The sequence below is a fragment of the Diceros bicornis genome, chromosome 6, assembly GCF_020826845.1.
Source record: "Diceros bicornis minor isolate mBicDic1 chromosome 6, mDicBic1.mat.cur, whole genome shotgun sequence".
Taxonomy (NCBI): domain Eukaryota; kingdom Metazoa; phylum Chordata; class Mammalia; order Perissodactyla; family Rhinocerotidae; genus Diceros; species Diceros bicornis.
This window is the reverse complement of record NC_080745.1, coordinates 5,462,296-5,482,399: the sequence shown is the minus strand read 5'-3', so window position 1 is coordinate 5,482,399 and position 20,104 is coordinate 5,462,296. Positions and strand designations below refer to the sequence as shown.

General features: G+C 50.0%; 1 pseudogene; it reads left to right on the top strand.

The window, feature by feature from the left end:
- The window catches only part of LOC131406875 (uncharacterized), a 44,519-nt pseudogene extending 42,597 nt beyond the window's left edge, over nucleotides 1-1,922 (top strand).
- The last annotated feature ends 18,182 nt before the right edge of the window (nucleotides 1,923-20,104 follow it).

Here is a 20,104-nt window from a genome sequence, read left to right as displayed (position 1 = left end):
TCTTCGACCAAAACTGAGACAGGAAGAATCCCATTATAACAATGAGGTATGTAAGAAAAGATTAGGGACTTGGACCTACACAGAGGAGTTACAAAGATCCAGATTCTGGAAAGCCTTTACAGGCATGATCCCTGGTCTTGAGTTCTGCTCCTCCGAGATGCGCATGTGCAAAGCCCATAAGGCACGTGCTTCCACTTTACTGCTGCCACGGACCACGCAGCCTCACATCCCGTCCCTGGCTCTACCAGGCCCCAGCAAGCAGGCCTGGCTTCCAGCCTCAAGTGCTGCATCTCCTTGTCTGTGGGCTTTCCCTCACCAGAGTCTACTTTGCCCTTCCCCCACATCCACGAATGACTGAGGATTCACAGACATATATCCTTCTCCCTCACTCCTTAAGAGGATCACGTCCTACACTGGCTCTCAGGGTTTCCCAACGAGCCCAGGGCAAAAACTCACTTCCACGGCCTGAGAGCTCTCCAACGGGAAGATCCTTCCAGGCGAGCTGCAACTTCTGGAGAGGGGCTCGCCCAGCAGCTGGCAACACTGTGGCAGCTTGGCAATGAGGAGACCCTGAGAGGAACGCCAAGGACGAGGAGCTGCTTTTGCTTGCTTGGCCGGTATGTATTTCATCAACATTTACTAGGGGCTCCCTGTGAGCAAAGGGCCATCAGACACCAGAGCAGGAGAGGCATGTCCCTGGGGTTAGCACCTGATCTTTCTCAAGGGAGTCAAGGTGGGCAGTCAGAAACTACTCACCCAACTCTTCCTGGACCACCCACTGGAGCTTCCTATTATTCACTATCTAGTCATCCGTTGTGACCCCCATTCCAAAGAGGTCCTGGAATGCTGGGGTGCTGAGTCTCACTGCACCGTGCAGACCTGACTGTGCCCGGCCCCGGCTCAGCTCGCTGCCCTCTGCGGGGTCTGGCCCTCCCCTGCTCTGGCTTCACCCCAGTGTGCCTGCAGAGGTGCCAAGGACTCCTAAGCATCCTGCTCTGGCGGCAGCACAGGATTCAAGCCCTGAGCACAAAGACGAGGAGGCAGAGGCCATGAGTGCAGAAAACTCACCATCTAGTGGGGAGACTGGTGAGAAGACAATCACAGGCAAACGTGGTTTCCACGTTTCAGGTCAGAACCTTGACTCCACACTGTGGAAAGGACTCCTGAAAATAAACGACAAAATACTAAAGGGGGTCACCTCTGCGAGACCCTGAGCTTCTCTCAGGGCTTCCATTTCCTCGCCTTGGAAGTTCTAACCATACCTTCTTCGGGAGCTTTGAGGACCCAGTGAGCTGATTGGTGAAAACATTTTGTAAAATGCAGTGTGCTGAAATGAAACGATTGGATAATATGTGAATTCATTACATGTTCACATTACATAGTTCTCATTCTATGTTAATGGTTACACTAGTTGTATAACATGTAAAATCCATCACAACCATATCTCATCTCTCAGGAAACCCCACCAGAGATGCCCTCAGAATACATCCAGAACCCTCCACTCTCTCCGCCCTGCCCGGGCCTCCCTCCCTGGCCTCCTCACCCCTGCTCCCCAGCCTAGCATCAGCCTTTTCTCAGCAGGAGATTTTCCTTTAATTGTGGTAAGATAGCAGATGATCCTTTTAAAGTCAACCCTGTTGCTGTGCTGCTGAACCCCACTGATGCCCACAGGTCCCCAGAAGTCCTCCCAGGCTGCGTGTCACCTGGCCCCTACCCCCACCCACATGCCCCGCCGTCTGCCCTTCACTCTCCTCACTGAGGTGCTGGCCGCAGGCGGCAGCGCGCCCGGGCTTCAGCGCTCGAACTGCCGTCTGCTGCCTGGGCCGCTGCCCTCCAGACGTCTGGTGCTCTCTCCTTCACCCGCTTCGGGTTCTGCTCGGACACCACCTGCTCAGGGAGGCATCCTCTGGGCCCTGGTGTAGAACTTGCCCCCAGCACGCAGGTCCACGTCCTAAAGCCGCGCCCGCCTTCGTCTGTCTCCACGGCACTCCACCAGCTCACACAGGAGGGCCTGCTCACTGACTTACAGCCCGCCTGCCCCACTAAACTGCAGCCTCCTGGGCACGTGGATTCTGTTTTGTCCACCTGAAGAGTGAGCGGCACAGAGCAGTGTCCTAACACATATTTGTGTCAATGAGTGACACACTGGTCAGTCAGTCGATGAGTCAACACCACACTCTAGGAGACTCGGAGGGCAAGGTGGGTATCGCGCTCCTCCTCTGGGAGGCGGCGCTGGCACAGGTTTAACGCAGCAGCGCTCAGATGGGCCAGGAGACCCCAGTGCCCAGTCTCACGGGGCGTCAGAAGTAACTCCGTCAAATCGGAAACTTCGTTCTTTGCCTAGACGCAGAGACACTGGCCTTCATCATTTTTGTCAAGCATCCTGAATTGACGGGCTCCACAGTCCCTTCTGGTCCCAGAAGAACTCCCCAACAGCAGAAATCTGACCCCCAGCTCTAAGCTCTGATTATACTCCTCCATGCCTCTTCATGAAAGGTAAAGTGCTCAGAAGCCGAGAGAGGCACTAACTTGCGCAGAGCACTATTGATTTGTCCCTCCTTGGAGGGACCAGGCTGCCCAACTGTATGGCTACCAAACGAGCTAAATGGCTTGGCATGGCTCCACCCCCAGGGGTCTCCCCTGATCCCCACCTCCCACCACTGCCACTCGCAAGACCCCTTTCAATCCTCTGCTGTGGACCTTCCAGACCTGGAAGCCACCGCAGCTGCAGCAACCAGCTCAGCGATGGGTTTCTGTCACTTATTTTTCAGCCTAATGCTGTTCCCGAAGAGAAAATGAAAACAAATAAAATTTGGGCTGCTGGTATTGATCTCCAGGCATTTCTGAATGTTGCTATGGCAACCAACAGTGGCTTGACAGTCAATCTCTCCCCTTCCTCCCCATGCCCTCCCCCAGCTCACTGTGTGGCCCAGGACCAGGACCAACGGGGACAGCATCCCCACCGTGTCACATCACGAGGCTTCTGTCCAAGGCTCTGGAGGACAGAGCTACCCAGGGCCAGAGCCAGGCAAGCAGTTCTGCCCACGCGGCCCATTAACTGACCCCCCAGCCCGGCTTGGACCTAAGATGACACATAAAGAGAGGCTGAGCAAGAGACCGATTACCATCATACACTGTTGAAAACACGGAGAAGAAAAGGAAAGTGACCTGCAATATTTTAAAGAAGAAAGCGTTACAACCTGGGCCTCACCTACTTCCCCTGAGGGGCTGGAGACCCCTCAGCCCCACTAGTGAAATCAAAGAGAGTCGACTGTGGTGGGTCTGCCCCTTCCCCTCCAGGCTCCTCAGGGCCCTCTGTGCCCCCACTGCCCCTCCATCCACCAGGGACCGGCCTCCCACTCAGCCCAGGGCCGTCATTTTCTGTCCTGGTTAAGGATCCCATTAGGAACCGGGTTGAAACATGCATGCTGAGTTACGGTAACAAACAGTAATGTCTGGGCCGGGGGGGAGGAAAGCTTTAAGTTCTGGTCAGGTCAGCTCTGGGTCCTGAGGTGACTGAGCTGGGACCCCAGCCGCACACAGCCCGCAGGCTAATGACAATTCCAGTCACGAGGACAGTGCACACATGTGGACAAGCCACAGATCTCACAAAGGCGCAGTCAAAACCACTTGTGTGTGAGCAGGAGAGGGTTAACAGCCAAACCCTCGGCTACTGCCAGAGCACACGGGTGACGGTGTAACAAAGGGAATAACTTGACGGGAAAGGACTTCTGGGTAACAAGTGGCAAGTTCAGAGCTGCTCTCTTTCCGCCAGAGGCCGGGTGGTCTATAACACCCTCCACACAGGGCAGCGCGGAGAGAAGGAGTTTGCACCGGGCAGCTGCTGCAGCCATCCGTTGCTGAGTGTGCTCTGAGAGGAAGGCTCCAGCAGTGGCCTGGGTCTCTGCAGCAACAAACAGCCACAGAAGTAGCTGGGCCTGCAGAAATGCAATTCACAACAGAACACGGCAATGGGGTCCCAACGGCAGCCGTGCTGGCCCACAGCCAAGTTCCGCCGAGCCCTTTTGCTTCTCTCCTCAGGCCCTTCTGGTCTCAGGGTAAATCCTTCTCCCTGCAGGTTTTGTCCAAGACGCTGTCTGGTCTGCCTCCAATCTCCCCTCCCCTTTGAGTCTAAGACCTTTGGAAATAAAACCATGAAGACTTGCTGGCTATTTCTGCTTTCAGTTCTCACTCATCCTTGGAGATCAGAGCAAAGCATCAGCTTGGATGGAAGAAGGAGAGGAGAGAAAAGAAACCGGGTTACTATATCAAAGCGTTATACCCACGGGAGACTCCTGCGAGTCAGGAGGCCTGGGTCCTGCCTCATGTTCTGCCACTAATCAGTCTCATGTCTGGGCCAACTCCTTCCCTCTCTGATCCCAGATTCACCAGCTCATACACCACAGGGGCAGAGGACTCACATAGAGCTCACAGTTCCTTCCCAAATATTATGTGTCCCTAAGGCCGGAAACTATGTAGCTTGGGATCTAATGAAAATTTAGTGTGTACTTAGTGATACTGAATAGTTGTAAGTGCTGTAAGCATAAATAGTTACAACTGTTCCGAATGCATTGCATGCATTTCTCAGTTAATCCTCACAGTCTCCTGAGAGGAAGGCACAATTATCGTCTTCATCTTAGAAAGAAGGATGTTGAGACACAGAGAGGGCCAGTAACTTGTCCAAAGTCACACCGCTGGCAAGTGGTGGAGTCATGACTCAAACTCAGGCCGTCTGAGAGCGGCTCCTTGCTCTTCACCGCCAGGTTTCACCACCAGGCCCGTGTCTCATCCAAGATACGCTCCAGATGCCGTGGGAATAAGATAATAATGCAGTGGTCAGCAAGGGCCTGCCCTCCCAGCCCCACCCAGCAGCCTGCCCCTCGGCCCCCTCAGTGGGCCAGTGAATGTCAGGGGGCTACAGGGATGGAGAAGAGGGGGTCAGGGCTGGGGCCCGGCCGGGTCACACAGGCACAGACATGCTGGTTTGTTACATTTTTAAAATACTTCCAAGCTGACAGAAGTGGCTGCCAGCTGCCCCCCAGAAGTGCTCCTCTGAAGCCCCACTTGCGATCCAGCACTTAGGGGTGACCCCTGGGCAGTGTGGGGTCTGCAGGAGGCACCTACTGGTTAGGCTGGTGGCCCAGAGAGGCGCTGCCATTTATTCCACCAGCCCTGCATCGACCCGCCACTCTTCCTGTCAGGTGCCGGGGGATGAAGGAGACCTCAGGGCCTCCCCAGCGGCCGGCCGAGGCTCCTTCCCTGCCCCGGCCGTGTCTGGGCTGACTCCCGACCAGCTTTGGTCTGTGGCTCCTGTTTTCCCAGCCCGGGCTGGCTGGCTATTTCCCAGGGGCAGTGCTCCTGCCAGCCCTTCCCTGGGAGCGGGGCTCTATGCATGTAGCTCTTGCATGGACCCCAGCGCCGCACTGGGCCACCGGCGCCCCGGCTGTGAGCCCTCCCCACCCCCCATCAACCCCTCAGAGTGGCCCCGAACCTTGGGTCCTGGTGGCTGGAACAGCAGGTCCCTCTTCGGAAGGGGGGTGGGCAGCCCTGTGGCCCTCGAGCCACCAGCATAGGCTGTCCGAGTCCCCACTCCCTGCTAGAAGCTCTTTTTCCCACTTCAGCATTAGTGTCACATGACCTAGTAGAGGAAGATGTCCCATGCTCAGCTGATGGTAGTAACACCATGGTGCGTCAGACAGCGGCCGAAGCGTCACGTTTATCAAACTCAATCCTCATAGTACACTCGTGAGATGAGAATTGTTACTGCCTCCATTTTACAGAAGAGAACTCGGAGGCACAGAGAGCTTAAGAAACCTGCTCAGGCCACACAGCTAGTCGTGGAAGTGTTGGATTCGAACCCAGCATCTGTACCTGCAGCTGCCGTGCTACTGTGGACGCTCCATAGCACGAAGGGATGAGTCCCAGGGCGGAAAGACCTCAGGTTCTCCCCAGCCCTTTAGACAGACGAATTCAAGTCCAAATGCGCATATTTAGGAAAATGCTTACAATTGATTGGTTTACCCCAAGACTGCCCTCATCTCCACGGCAGCCTCAGAGCTAATGGCATCGGCCAGCGGCTAGGGGAGCAGCCGAGGTTTTCAGGGAGCAGGTTCCTTTCTTGGCTCCGGGGGGCGCTCCCCCTGCTGCAGAGAGCTCCGGGCTGCCGGGGGAAAGCGGAGCCGCACAGAAGCGCTGCTCCTCTGCAGCAAACCCGGTGTAGAGGCAGACTTTCCAGCGAGGACAGATCCCCTCGGTCCCAGGCCCCGGGGAGCAGGAGCCTGCGGGCCTCCCGGGCTCTGCAGTTTGGGGAGAGAGCCCCCGCAGACGCTCTTCCAGCCCGTCCGCTCCCCTCGGATAATCGGCCCGACGGCACCACCTGCTGGACAAACGGAAATCGCCTCTCCCGCGCAGCACCGGCGACTCTGTTCCCTGCGGCCAGCCTCCCGGTCCCTCGCCAACCTCTTCCACCCCGACCCTGGCGGGACAGAGGCCTTCCAGGGAAGGCTCAGGCCGTGGGCATGGCTCTCCACACCTGGGTCTTCAGCAAGACTGCTCACTTAGTTATCTGCACTGCTTTTCTTCTTTCTGCTTCTCAGGGCTCTCACACCGCCCAGACCTTCCTCACCGTCACTCCTTGGTGAGACACACACTCTTTGCACCTCGTTTCCTCATCTAGTAAGATGCAGGGCTGTGTGAGCAAGAGAACGCAGCTTCTCAGGAACTCACTGAGGCGGGAAAGGGGACCAGTGACTGTCACAGACCTGCCCCCATGAAGCCATGTGTGGGACATAGTCATGGCAGGCCTGGGACAGTTGGGAGGTGTGCATCTGCAGATGTTCTCAGGTCTTCAGATATAACTGGAGCTTTCCATTTCCTGTGTCACAGGTGGACAGAGGAACAGAGCCTCTGAGATGAGGGTTCCGGGCAGTGCATTACCCTAACTACCTGGGGGACTGGCAGGGGCAGGACTCAGACTAAAGCCCAGCAAAGTGAGAAATTCCTACATGACACCGACTGGCAGAGTCTTAGCAGGACCAGGGAGGTCTTACCTGGAACACCACGCGTGGCGCTATTTCACTTAATGAACGCTACTCTCCTCCTTTTCTCTTTCACTCCCTGTTCCCCGTAAACCTGTTCTTTCCCATCTGTTGAGAACTAAATTGTGCCCCCGCTCCTCCTGCCCCTACACTTTTATATGCTGAAGTCCTAACCCCCAGTGTCTCAGAATGGGCCTGTATGTCCCTAAGGAGATAGGGCCTTAAATGTGATTAACTTAAAAGGAGGCAGTTAAGGTGGGTCCTACTCCAATCTGACTGGTGTCCTTACAAGCAAAGGAAATCTGGACTCACAAAGAGACACCAGGAGCGCATGCAGAGACAAAGACCATGTGAGGACACAGCGAGAAGGCAGCGACCTGCGGGCCAAGCAGAGAGGCCTCAGGAGAAACCAACCCTTCCCACGCCGTGATCTTGGACTTCCAGCCTCCAGAACTGTGAGAAAACAGTTTCTGTTGAGGAAGCCCCCCAGGCTGTGGTGTTTTGTTATGACAGCCCTAGCAAAGGAATACACCACCTTAGTACAATAAAGACGGACGCTGCGCGATAAGATAGGGCTTCCGTCCACATGGAGGTCAGACGGGAAGCAGGATGGCCTGGGCCCAGCCTTGCCCTCACAGCAGGGCAGGGCCTGGCAGGGACCAGACACGTCTGGTTTCCTGCCACAGTCCCAGGCCCAATGCGGGGCACTGAACTGAGTGGACACACTGGGTGATCTGGCAGGACCTGTCCAAGGGCCCTGGAGGATGCCTGCCTGAATTCCTGCTTCTCTCCATCCTCCCAAGAGCGTCACCAGGCCCCCTGCAGAGGAAACGACTCATAAACTATAGTGCCAGCTGCAGGAGTCACAGAAGGCAGGGCCACCCCTCAGGGGCTCTAAAGAGAGGCTGTAGTTTATGGCTGTGTGAGGTGTTTACAGCAGAAACATTCGTTCCTCAAACTGTTCTCAGGCCACAGAAAATTTCCTCCAAAGCTACAAAGTACCCATCAGTCTGTTTGATGGCGACGGCCCGAGGCAGAGAGAGGAGAGGCCTGGGCAGCTAGACTGGGGTCGCGTTGGGTGGTGGTGACCAATCGAGCCACCACTGGGGTGGGGGCTGTCAATGTCCCTCCACAGGCGAAGCGGCTATATTTTTTATCAGAATATAGTAAAAACAATTAAAAATTTTTAAAAATGGCTCTGATTTGTGAATTTATTTATATGAAACATTTTACAAAGATTTATAAAATCAATCATAGTTAATTATACATTCAAAACATTTTATATTGAAAATAGTATAATTTCATTAAAACGTACCAAAATCATTCAAAAACTCCTATTATTTAAAATCAAGTGCCAGGTCTCAGCTTGAGCCTAAGCTGGATCCAGACCTTTCAAAAGAGACTGAGAACAGAAGGACTGGAGGCTTCCTGCTCAGCGAAGAGGAAATCTTGATTCAGGAACAGAGACAGTGGCCCAGGGACCCGGGAGGAGTTGTGACACAGACATGGCAAGATCTGCCCCCGGGCCAATCCCAGGAATTTACTGGCTCCTAAAGGGAACAAAAATCAAGTCATCAAATCACATAGCAGCCTGTCCCTTAACAACGCTGAAGACCCAGCCATGGGCAGCACCTCCTCTGGTCCGTCCCAGGTTAGACCAGAGCCTTAGTGGATTTGTCCTCTGTGTACTTCCTTCCCCTCCCCAAGTTATTGCAACCCCCCAGGCTGCAACAAGACTCCAAGATTCACACGCTGATCTTGGTAAAAGTCAGCCACTCTCCAATGTGTTTTTCCCAAAGCAGGAGCTTTTATTTTGCTCCCAGAATTTATTTAAGACTAAAGCTAGAGGGAAGGAAAGGAGTGGCTGATGGTGACAGGGACAGAATAGAAAAGTGAGGGAGAAGGCAAGTCCTCCCAGTAGGAAGGAGAAGAAAGACCAGCAAGTGAAGGATCAGGAGGTAAGTGAAAGGCCCAGACCCAAGCTGTCCTCAAAGGTGACTCCCTCACCAACCCGTCCCGTGGACACAGCCCTGGACCCTGTGAACCCCTGTTAACAGATGGTGGGGGCCTGGCCACTGTTGGTGGGAATGGGAGACGGGAATGGGGATGGAATGTTCCTACAATCCAGGGCAGTGGTGGGCCCAGCCCAGTGTTACAATATTGTATAACGCCTGGTAGCCAAGAGGAGAGGGGAGCATTCATCCCATCTTGCCATAAGGTCCTGCAGTGTGGGCTGGCCTCAGGAGGCCTTCAGAGCATAAAGCATGGTACCTGGCAGAGGTCTACAGCCCCCAGTAGGACATGCCAGCTCATGGTGAGAGCTGGAGGGAGCAGAGAGGCAGAAAGTTCTGGCAGAAGCAGCCAGACAGCAGAAAATGGCCAAAAGCAGAGCGGTTTGTGAGCACCCTGGAATTCCCTAGATTAAGGGGGGAGGACCCAGGCCCTGGGTGAACAGTTAGGGCAGGGACCCTGAAATGCAGGTGGCTCCTGTTACTGTAACCCCATTTGTGTCCCTAACCACACTGGTAAGGACCTGGGCACCCCAGGAACTGAGCTGATCCAAGACACAGCTGAAAATGCAGCTCCCCATTTGGGAAAACCCATCTGCCAAGGTTGTGACAAATCTGATGGGGAAAAAGTGACAGGCATGTCAGAAACTATGCAAATGGAAACTGCAATTTTTAATTCCAGGAAAATGAAAAGTTGTACAAGAAAGAAAATGTAATCATAGGACCAACTTGACCTGCAGGAACAGTATTTTTCATTAAATTGAGAGGACTTGGGTGGATGAAGAGACTAAAAAGAGGGTAGGGGGCAGGAAACAGGAGATCTGATTTCACATCTACTGACAAGAAGTCAATAGATAATTGCCTAAAACTGATATGTTGGGAAACAGCAGTCTAACCTTGTAATTCAGAAAAATAAAGATAAATATTAGAAAGAATAGCTAAAGAATTGAGAGAGGTTGTGTCTAGGGAGTGGCTGTGGGTGGGATGGGAGGAGGAGCAGGAGCCTGCTGGGCCCCACCTCCAGCTCTCTCAGTGATCTTGGACCTGTGAAAGCTCTACTCTGGGACTCAGTTTCCCCGTCCATATCATGATGGTGCTAAGTGGCTGTCCAGCTTTGCAGTGTGGGTTCTAGGCATGTAGGTTTATATGCATGGATACATTGTGGGTAGTGGGTGTGAGAATAAATGCATTTTTCATGATCATAATACTGAGTTTTCATGATCATAATCTGAGTGTCCCTCAGAACCGGGCCAGCCCAGCCCCAGCACACATCTCAGAATGGTGCTCAAACTCCAGCAGGCATATGGCCTTCCCAGGGCAGCCTCTGCCCTTCCCTATCTCAGCCAAAAAGAATTCTGCCCACCTGTGCCCAGGCTGAGGGCCCGGCCACAGGAAGTGACGTCACAGCTACTGTTGGAGTCACTGAAGCACTCCGGGCAGATGCTGCTCTTTATTGCAGATAGTGACCATCATCCCAGCGGGGCATCTCCATCTCTGCAACCTGCTCTCTGCACTCCAGCACCCGCTTCAACCTCCTTCACCCCCATCCCATATTCCACCCCACAAAGAGGCCATATTAGCCCATCTTGTGAACAGGACGTGCATATAAATGTTGAATAAATGAAATCATGCACCCAGTTAGCCCCCTGTTCATTGAACGTCTTTCCTGGACTCCAGGATTGAGGAATTAAGGCAATGAAGGGATGCAAAGCAGGTCAAAACTGATATGCACTGTCCACTCAGAGAGAACAAGGAAATAATGGTGAAAAAGACTGGCTTCCTTGTGTAGGCGTCCTCTAGGGACAAAACTATTGTGGGAAAATGAGGGAAGTGATCCCCACGGAGAGTAACTTTCCACAGATCTTCCAGGGCCTGGTACCCAGCGAGGCCGCCTGCAGCCGCATGGCCAGACAGCCCTCTCCATGATGCACAAGGCAAGCGGGACGGGAAGTTCGGTGAGCGGCAGCAGTCCTGGAGACGCCGGTTGGTTATCTTCGAGCCCCACGCCCCGAGGAAGGGAGAAAACTAGCACGTGTCCAGCACCTGTTCTGTACCACACGTCACCAACATTTTATGTATTTTCTCGTTTAACCCTGGCAATGACCTTGCGAGGTGGGAACCGTTACCCTGATTCACAAATGAAGACACTAGACCTCCGGAAGCTCGTTTACCTCCCCTGAGGTCACGTAGCTAGTGACAGTCAAAGATGGGGGTTCAACCTAACGGCCAGGTCACAGCAAAACACCTTCTTCTTGCTCCTATGCCAACTTGCACGAGACTTACTTCACCCAGTTGTTTCCCGGCTGAGGAGGGACACGTGGGGTCAGACCCCAGGAGGCAGTGTCAGGTGCCCTCTCCAGCCCCTTCTCCACGTGAAGTCTCGACCAGTTTCCAGGCTGGGGACTGTACAGAAGGGCACAGGGGTTTGTGGGTCAAAGGGGACTGTGTTGAGCGGGGACACGAGACAGGGACTGGGGCAACTGTATTCTTCTCGCAAATGGGGAACTCACATTATATGAACTCTGTTCTCTACCAAATGGATCACTCTCTTTTTTCTGTTTCCATGTATTTTAAATGCATTTAGATGAAATGATTATTCAACAATTTCTGTGGGTTTCCCGGTATTTGCTTTGGGATCTGTTTTTTTATTTTGTTTTTGTTTGACAGCGTTGACTCATCAAAATATTGTAAAGCATTTTTCTGGCTCACTAATTGATACACTCCTGCCTAATTACCTGCTGTTTTGTTTCTTCTTTATTAAAATGACACAAGGTTTTCTGGTTTTTTGCTTCCAAAAAACAAACGGTGCTGCTTCACTACCCCTCCATCTGCTCCCTCCCAGATGACAGCACACACCAGAGTCCACAGATCATTGGTCCTGGGCAGGGGCAGCGAGGAGCTGGGAAGGAAGGGGAAGGGAGGGGCACAGTGGTTGCCAAGAGAGCTCCCTGCCTTCCTGAGGCCCCCTCCCCAGCACCCCTGCCTGAAATCATCCCACGGATCTAGTGTCATCCTCAGCAGGCCTAGGCCCTGAGTTACCAAGGATTTCTAAAGCTGGCGGAACCTAGGAGCCTCTGCCTTTGGCTACTCCGCACGTAGCCCTATTTATCCAGCAAGAAACTGCAGCCTGAAACCAACTGGCCTCACCCCTGCACAGAACTGCGCTCCACAGGCACCAGGGGCAGGTGAGGGCCCTTCCCAGCATCCTACGTCTCTGACCTCGCCTCTGGTCCCATCAGCTCACCGTAGATCCCAGGACTGATATTGTTCTTGCAGCCCACACAAGGAGTGGAGAGCATGCTGGCCTCAGACTGGGTCTGCCTGGGGTTGCCCCAGCCAATCCTGACCCTGGGTTGTCTAAGAGCCCAGTCTCTTCCGGGTTTACCCAGATCCCAGGATAGGAAATCAAGCCCCAGCAGTACTTGACCACATTAGGACTTCAGAGGGGAGAAAATCAAACTAGGTCAGGACTATCTGCCTGACTCTCTGCCCTCCAGCTTTCTCTCTCCACCACTGGGGCCAAGGGCCCTGCCTCCGAGCTCAGGAGGAGGAGTTTCTCCTCGGACATTGTATTTCTTTTTTTATTTTATTTTATTTTTATTTTATTTTTCCCCCCAAAGCCCCAGTAGATAGTTGTATGTCATGGTTGCACATCCTTCTAGTTGCTGTATGTGGGACGCAGCCTCAGCATAGCCGGAGAAGTGGTGCGTCGGTGCGCGCCCGGGATCCGAACCCGGGCCGCCAGCAGCGGAGCGCGCGCACTTAACTGCTAAGCCACGGGGCCGGCCCCTTTTTTTTTAATTCTTTTTATTTTTTGGACATTGTATTTCCCTTGGGGGTTAGAGGTTTGAGGATTTCTTTAACTGCCTAACCAGGATAACCAATCTGCCCAGTGGTGGGGAGATGGGACATATATTCAGTGTCTAGGGTCCAGGCCTTTCCAGTCCGCCTCGTCCCTCTGCATTGCGAGCTCCTGATAGACCTCTAGGACAGATCCACTCTATGAAAGCTGATGGAACTCACCTGCAACATGATTGTCACTAGTCATACACAGCACAAAGCCACAGTGAGGCTTTAGGTCCGGCCACCTCTCCACCTCGTCTCAGGGCCCCAGGAGTCCAGGCGGAAATCAACAGCGGAAGAGGGCGGCACCAGTGGCAGGAGTAGCTGTTGAGTTTTCCATGTTGGAGCAACTTCTGGTAGAATAAGACTCTGCCTCTTCCCAGCAGTTGCCATGGGAGGTAGAGCTTCACTAGAAACTGCTTCTCCCTGAGCCTCCCCTTTCCAACCCCCTCCCCATTAGGACTGGGAATTGGGAGTGTGGATACAGTTTTCTGAGCACACCTCTGCCTTTTCCATAGAACTTTGACAAAACCAGAGGTTGGCTGAGTGCCAATATATGATCCCAGCCTCCTGTGCTATAAAAGAGAAATACTAAGGCGAAATAAGAGGAGAGTGTGTCCAAGGTCACGGTGTGAGTCAACGGCAGAGCTGAGACCAGACCCAGGAGGCAGACTTCTAACCTGGTGCTATGTTGGTTCCAGACTTTACTCCTACAAAAGAAAACTCAATGTCCTGATGTCCCTCTAAAGACCTGGGGAAGCCCATAGAAATGGATAAGGTTGGCTGATAGAGCTGGTTTGTCAATAAGACTTGTGAAGAGGGTCAGAGCTTTGGTTGACTGGAAGGGTCTGTGAGTCAACACTGTGATTTACCTGCTACAAAATCACCACCCACAACGCAGAATCAAAGGATTCATACACCAGCTAATGTGATATATACGTGTCACACATGTATATTATACACACACACATACACGTATACATTTAGCTTAATAAACTTTTGATGCCAGAGTAAGGGAGATGGTCGTCCTTGCTAACCAGATCCCATGCAGAGAGTTATGTTACTTTAAGAGGAAAATTGACAAACTAGAGCAAAGAACACCAACCAAGAAGTCAAGCTAACTCAAAATAACAATGTGAGGAATTGTGTTTAAAAGCCCAAGAGAAATTTAGTTTACAGAACAGAAGATTAAACACATATTGTATCTGACCTCAAATAGCTGGAAAATGATGTGAAAAAGAAAACAGAATCATTGTGGGTCATTTTAGGAAGCAAAGCTGGATTCAATGAAGAAAACTAAAAGAATGACATTTTAATCACTGGAACTCTTTAAAATATGAAGATTATCATGTGAAGTAGTGAGTTCCCCATCATTCCAGGTGTCTAAGCAGAGACAGGAGATGCCAGAAGACTTGCTGAATATGCTCTAGAAGGAATTCAGGCAGCAGAGAGGAGTGTGAACTAGATGAGTTTATTCTGTAATCTGATAAGCTCCACATTCCCTACCCTGAAGTTGAGAGCCAGGAGAGAAGAGGAGGGAAGGAAGAGGAGAGGGCAGCGGAGTGACCGCCTTCTGGGAGACAGGCTCAGCAGAGGTGGACGTGCACTAACCCGTCTGCGTACCTGTGACAACAGAATGACGACGCCTTAACTCTTCCTATGCTAGTCGTGATTCCTTGGTGGCACAGTATGGAAGCTCATGTATTTTTAGACAAAATACAGAAGGTGTTTATTATAAGAACACATGGTGTCCTGTGAAAAGGAGAAAACTGCTGGGACTTTCTCCCTCTCTTTCATCTCCATCTCTCCCAGAACATCCATCTAGTCTCTCTTTCTGTAGGCCACTTAACTACATTCTCCAGAGTCTTAGGTTCATGAGTTTATAATTTATTCTGCAGTTTTCTTGAGTTTGCTTGAGGTTAAGAATCATCTGGAGTGCTCGTGAAAGAAACAGATGCCTGGGGCCTAACCTAGACATACTGGTTTGGAATTTCAGAGGGAGGGTCCTGACATTCCAGTGATTCTTGTCATCAGGGAAGTTTGGAAAACTTTGCAGAGGCAATTGGGAATCACTGAAGGTTTTAGAGCAGGGTCATAACTAAACAGTCATGCTTCTGAAGGATAAATTAGGTAGCTCCGTGGAAGCCAGACTGTCAGTACCGAGCTATAATGACTTGATAAGGGGTACCTGGGATGGCATCTCCAAGATCTGAATGGAGGGACAAGAAGTGCAGGCCCCTGCAGACATGTCTTCCTCTCATGACCCCACCTCCCTGGCCACAGTTGAGAGGAACAGCATGCATACATGTCACAGGTAGGGACAATTAGGTTTTCCCTCACAGGGTTTCAGAACTGGTATCTGAATGACCCTTGGCCTCATGTCCCTGGTCCAATCCTGCCAGACCTAAGCTCACCCCTCCACTGATGTCCTGAGCCGCACAACATCTCACCCTCCTTTGAGAACTCATGTCACCTGCCCTTGGCCTCTCTTCCAACCCTAATTACTCGCTCCCTTCCCACATCAGGGATGTACATGTCTACCTCCCCACTGGACTACAAACTCTGCTAGAAATGGAGACTCCACCTCATTCATCTTTGTTTCTATCCAACATTCCTTGGACATACAATACAACACACCAGCCTGTGCATCCAAAAGTATCTCTCTAACTGCAACTCCACTTGTTCCATAGAAGCTTTGAACCCTCTAAACTTCTCTAGGAGGGAGGGAAAGTCACCTTGATCAAGCACCTCCTATGTTCCAGATGTGTTACATACTTTACAAGCACCTCCACATGTCCCAAACTGTGCTCCTTGTCTTCCCCCACCCTCCTCTCCTCACAGATGCTCTGTCCCAGTTAATGGCCTCATCTCATTCAGTCACTCACTCCAGAAAGGGGGAATCGGCCCTGAAATCCTTTCAGTGGCCCCATAAGGCTGATGTCATCATCCACATTTTACAAATGAGGTGACTGAGATACAGGGAGGTCAAGGAACTTGCCAAGGTCACCCAGCAAATAAGAGATGGTGGCAGGCTTCCAATTCAGGTCACCTAGATCTAAAACCTATGCCTTTGCCCTCCCTACATTGCCCCACCATGTAGAAAACTCCACATTCTGCGACTGTCTCATTTGAAAACCAGCCCTCCCGCTACTGCAGCTAAAGCAATCCTCATAAATACATTACCTCCCTAATCAATCAAATAATGAGCGGCAAAGAGTGCTTTAATTCCCAGACTCCCAACCAGCCGAGTAGAGTACTATGTGCAGTTAATCTGTGCTATCGCTATGTAATGTCACACAAATTCCCAGCTGAATAACCACAAAATTTAAAAAGTTAACATGTGCATGAGCCCAAATAAGGACATCTTGATGCAGGACTGAATGCCCCTGCACATCATAAAAGCACCTAAAATTGCCAAAATGCTAGGAGTTTGCCTGGAAATCGAAAGGGCCGCTGTGAAATCATATCTATAGAACCTTTATTAAAACACAAATTACACCCTCTATACTTTAGCACCTTTTTCAGATGAGCAATGATACAGGCTTTCCTAGATCTTCCCTCCTGTCTTTCTTCCCCCACCAACGTAGTGGCTTTCCTGTGGGAAGAGAATGGGGGAGGGGAGAGCGGCAGGTGAGGCTGACTTGAGGTCAGTGTGGGGTCCAAAGTGTCTGGGCTGCGGGGCAGCAGAGCCAACACCTCACCTGGGGACACAGAAACCCTCCTGAGTGGTTCCTAACAAGCACGGCCTTGTCTTTCTCCTCATGTTTCCACTTCTCATTCTCTCCACCTAGGAGTACATACCCCTGTCCTTGTCCCATGGGCCAAGTAGGGCAATGAGAGGGCGTTGAGGACACCGGCCTACCTGGCTGCTCTCATGGAGAAAATACTCCTGCTACCCCCAGGGTCCTCTCTTCTGGGATTGAACACCGGCCAGAGCCCTTCCACCAGCTCATGGTCCTCTCCTGCAGGAGTTCTGGCCGTGGTTTCCTCCTTCTGTCTGCTTCCACATGCTCTCCATAATTCAGAGATTCCTCAGGCTCTGTCCACTGAGAGTTCACTCACTTTTCCTGTAAGGAATTTCCTGAGGATTTGAGCAGCAAGAACCCACAGTGCACTGAGTCTGCCTTCTTAAAGTCCTAGGCCATTTCTCCAACACTGCTCTACTCTGGGCTTTGTTCTGGTGCATGAAATACTCTTCCTAAATCACCACGTGTTTGAAACTGAGCTGCTATTTTGTGCCATCAAAAGAGGGAGGTAATTGGCAGTTGGTTTCAAGAAGCACCCTATAAAAGTCAGGACCAGATTTGAGTAGTGAGGAGGTTTCTGACAAGGCCGCATCACCTCCACAGGTCCCAAACTGAGCTCCTTGTCTTCCCCCACCCTCTTCTCCTCACAGATGCTCTGTCTCAGTTAATGGCCTCATCATTCATTCAGTCACTCACTCCAGAAAGGGGGAGTCGGCCCTGAAATCCCATATCCAATCCGTAGCCAAGAGCTGTCAGTTTTGTCTCTTTGATATGTCTCAAACATACGCTCTTCTCTCTGTCCGTAGATGATAGTCCCTGATTCCATCCTTATCATCTTCACATGGATGATCACAGTAGCTCCCTAACTGGTCTGCCTGTCTATGGTTTCCCCTGAATAATCCAATCCTCCCTCAACTCTGATGCCTCATTCCTCTGTAGGAAACACAGACTCTAACCTCTGAAAACACTGTATTTGCTACTGTCTGTCTATAGCTTTCAGTCCACCCTACCCCAGAACTGCACAAACTACAAGCATTTTCCTGCCTGTACTGGACCAAGATGGAGCCCCTTCCAGGTGCACAGGCAGACCATGCTCTTTCACACCTGTGTTCCTCAGCGCATGCTGTTCTTTCCATCTGATGCCCCTTCCCAGGTCTACCTAGGACATTTCCAATTATCCACCAGGAACATCCCTACTCTTCTTCAAACTCCTCTTCAGGTTCCGTGTGAGGGACGAACACTTACCGAACACCTCCAATCTCCCCGTAGCACTAGTCAGTCCTTCCTTGGTATGTTTTATATACACGAGCAAACTTGTTCACCTGTGACATCTCATTGAACTACCAGAGGCTCAGTTTTCTTTACCACATATCCAGAGGGCCTGTCACACTGAATGAGCCAAACTAAATGCTACCAAATGAATTTACTGCAGGAAACCTGAAGTTCATCGCTTTGTTTAAAGAGTTTGAATACATATTTTTCCATCTTCCTTGAAAATGATGTTTAAAGGTAAAAGATCATGACATACTTTAAGTTTAGGTATAATAACTCACTCCTATCCTAGGTACTGGCCACAAGGTACCCTGAGACTAACAAGAAAAAGAAAAGATCAGGAAAAGCTAGTAAGTGGAGCAGAAATCATGGGATAAGTCACTCAGTGCCAAAATATAGTGATTTTCATGGGAAATATTTTGGAAAATTATTGTATGGAGCAGGATGTGATTCCTCACCATGGGGAGGACAGAGGAGAACAACAAAAGAAATGCATCAAGGGGCTATTATATGCTGAGCACTTTATAAACACAGAATCTCACAACAGTCATGCAAGATGCATGTTATTCACCATCTGCAAATAAAGAAATTAGCTTTAAAATAGAAAACAGTCCTGGTTTTATGCTAATAAATGACAAAACTAGAATTCAAACTCAAATCTGACTAATTCAAAGACCAGCTGCCCAGATCAAATGTTAAATCAAAATAAAGAACATAAAAGCCATAATATAAAATGATGGGCAATAAGAAAGGAACACCCAAAAATCCTAGCTATAGCAGTTAGAATTAAGTTCAGTTGCAATTAACAGTGACACAAAATGACAGTGGCTTAAACCAGGTAGATGTTTACGTTTCTCTTGTTTAAAGTCTGAAAGTAAGCAGATCGGGTCTGGGTTAGTGTCTGCAGAGTCATCAGTCACCACATTCCCAGGGCACAGCCCTTCTGCTCATGTTCCAACATGAGGCTCCAGCCGCCACATCCATAGTCCAAGAAGCAGGGAAGGAAGCAGAGGAAGAAGGATAGAGCACTCTGGAAGCTGTTATACACAATGCCATTTAATCCTGTTGCCTGGAACATAGGACACGGCCTCACCTAAATGCAAAGGAAGATGGGAAATGTAGTCCTTATTCAATGCAGCCATGTGCCCTAGTAAAAATCAAGGGTTCTAGAAAATGGAAATGGATATAGGGTAAACAACTAACTGCCTCTGCCACAAATACTTAATATTAAATATGTTATCAATATTATTTCAAAATTATTATATTAATACAACACTGTTCCTGCCAAAGAAAACGGATACATTTCTATATTAACGTGTATTCATTCAGAAGGACACTAAGCTATCTTAAGAAGCCAGGAAAGTATGAAAGTTAATGACTGTAAAATTCCTCATGCTTTGGGGTCAAGTGAGGTGGAGGGAAATGAGTTTTACCCTTAACTTCAACAAGAGAGAAGGTGGTTATTCATAGCATACATCACATTCCATGGAAATCACTGAAGGCATTCGCTCTACAGTTAGACACAAGACAAGGATGCCCACTTAACACCACTGGAGATGATAGCCAATTCAATTAGACAAGAGAAGGAAATCACAGAAAGAGCAAAATAGAATGTATGGCTTTTATATCAGCAAGAAAAACTCAACCTATTTAATGAAAAACAGAAAAGAGGAATAATACACACAACAAATGGAAAATAGGACATAAGATGGCAGAAATAAGTTCTAATCTAATGATAATAAAAAATCAAAATGGGTTAAATTTACCAATTTAAAACGAGACTCCCATATTGGATTAGAGAAAACAATATCCACCAATATGTTGTCTTAGACACATTTCAAACCAAAAAATAGAGAATAGCTGAAAAATTTTTAAAGGAAGAAAGATACACCAGGCAAATAGGAAGCCAAATAAAGCTGGGAGAGCAATCTTAATATCTGACAAAACAGAATTCAAAACACAAAGAGTAATGCTATATATTGATCAAAAGGAATAGCAGAGTAAGAAAATATAATTATGAATATTTATGCACTTTACAATATAATTTCAAAATATATAAAGCAATAATTGACAGACTGTGGGGAAAAATATATAAATCAACAATTACAGTTGAGAATTTAGTACCCCCTCCCCTAAACTGAAAAATAAAGCAATAAAAATTGAGAAAAAATATAGAATGTCTGAAAAATGCAATTAT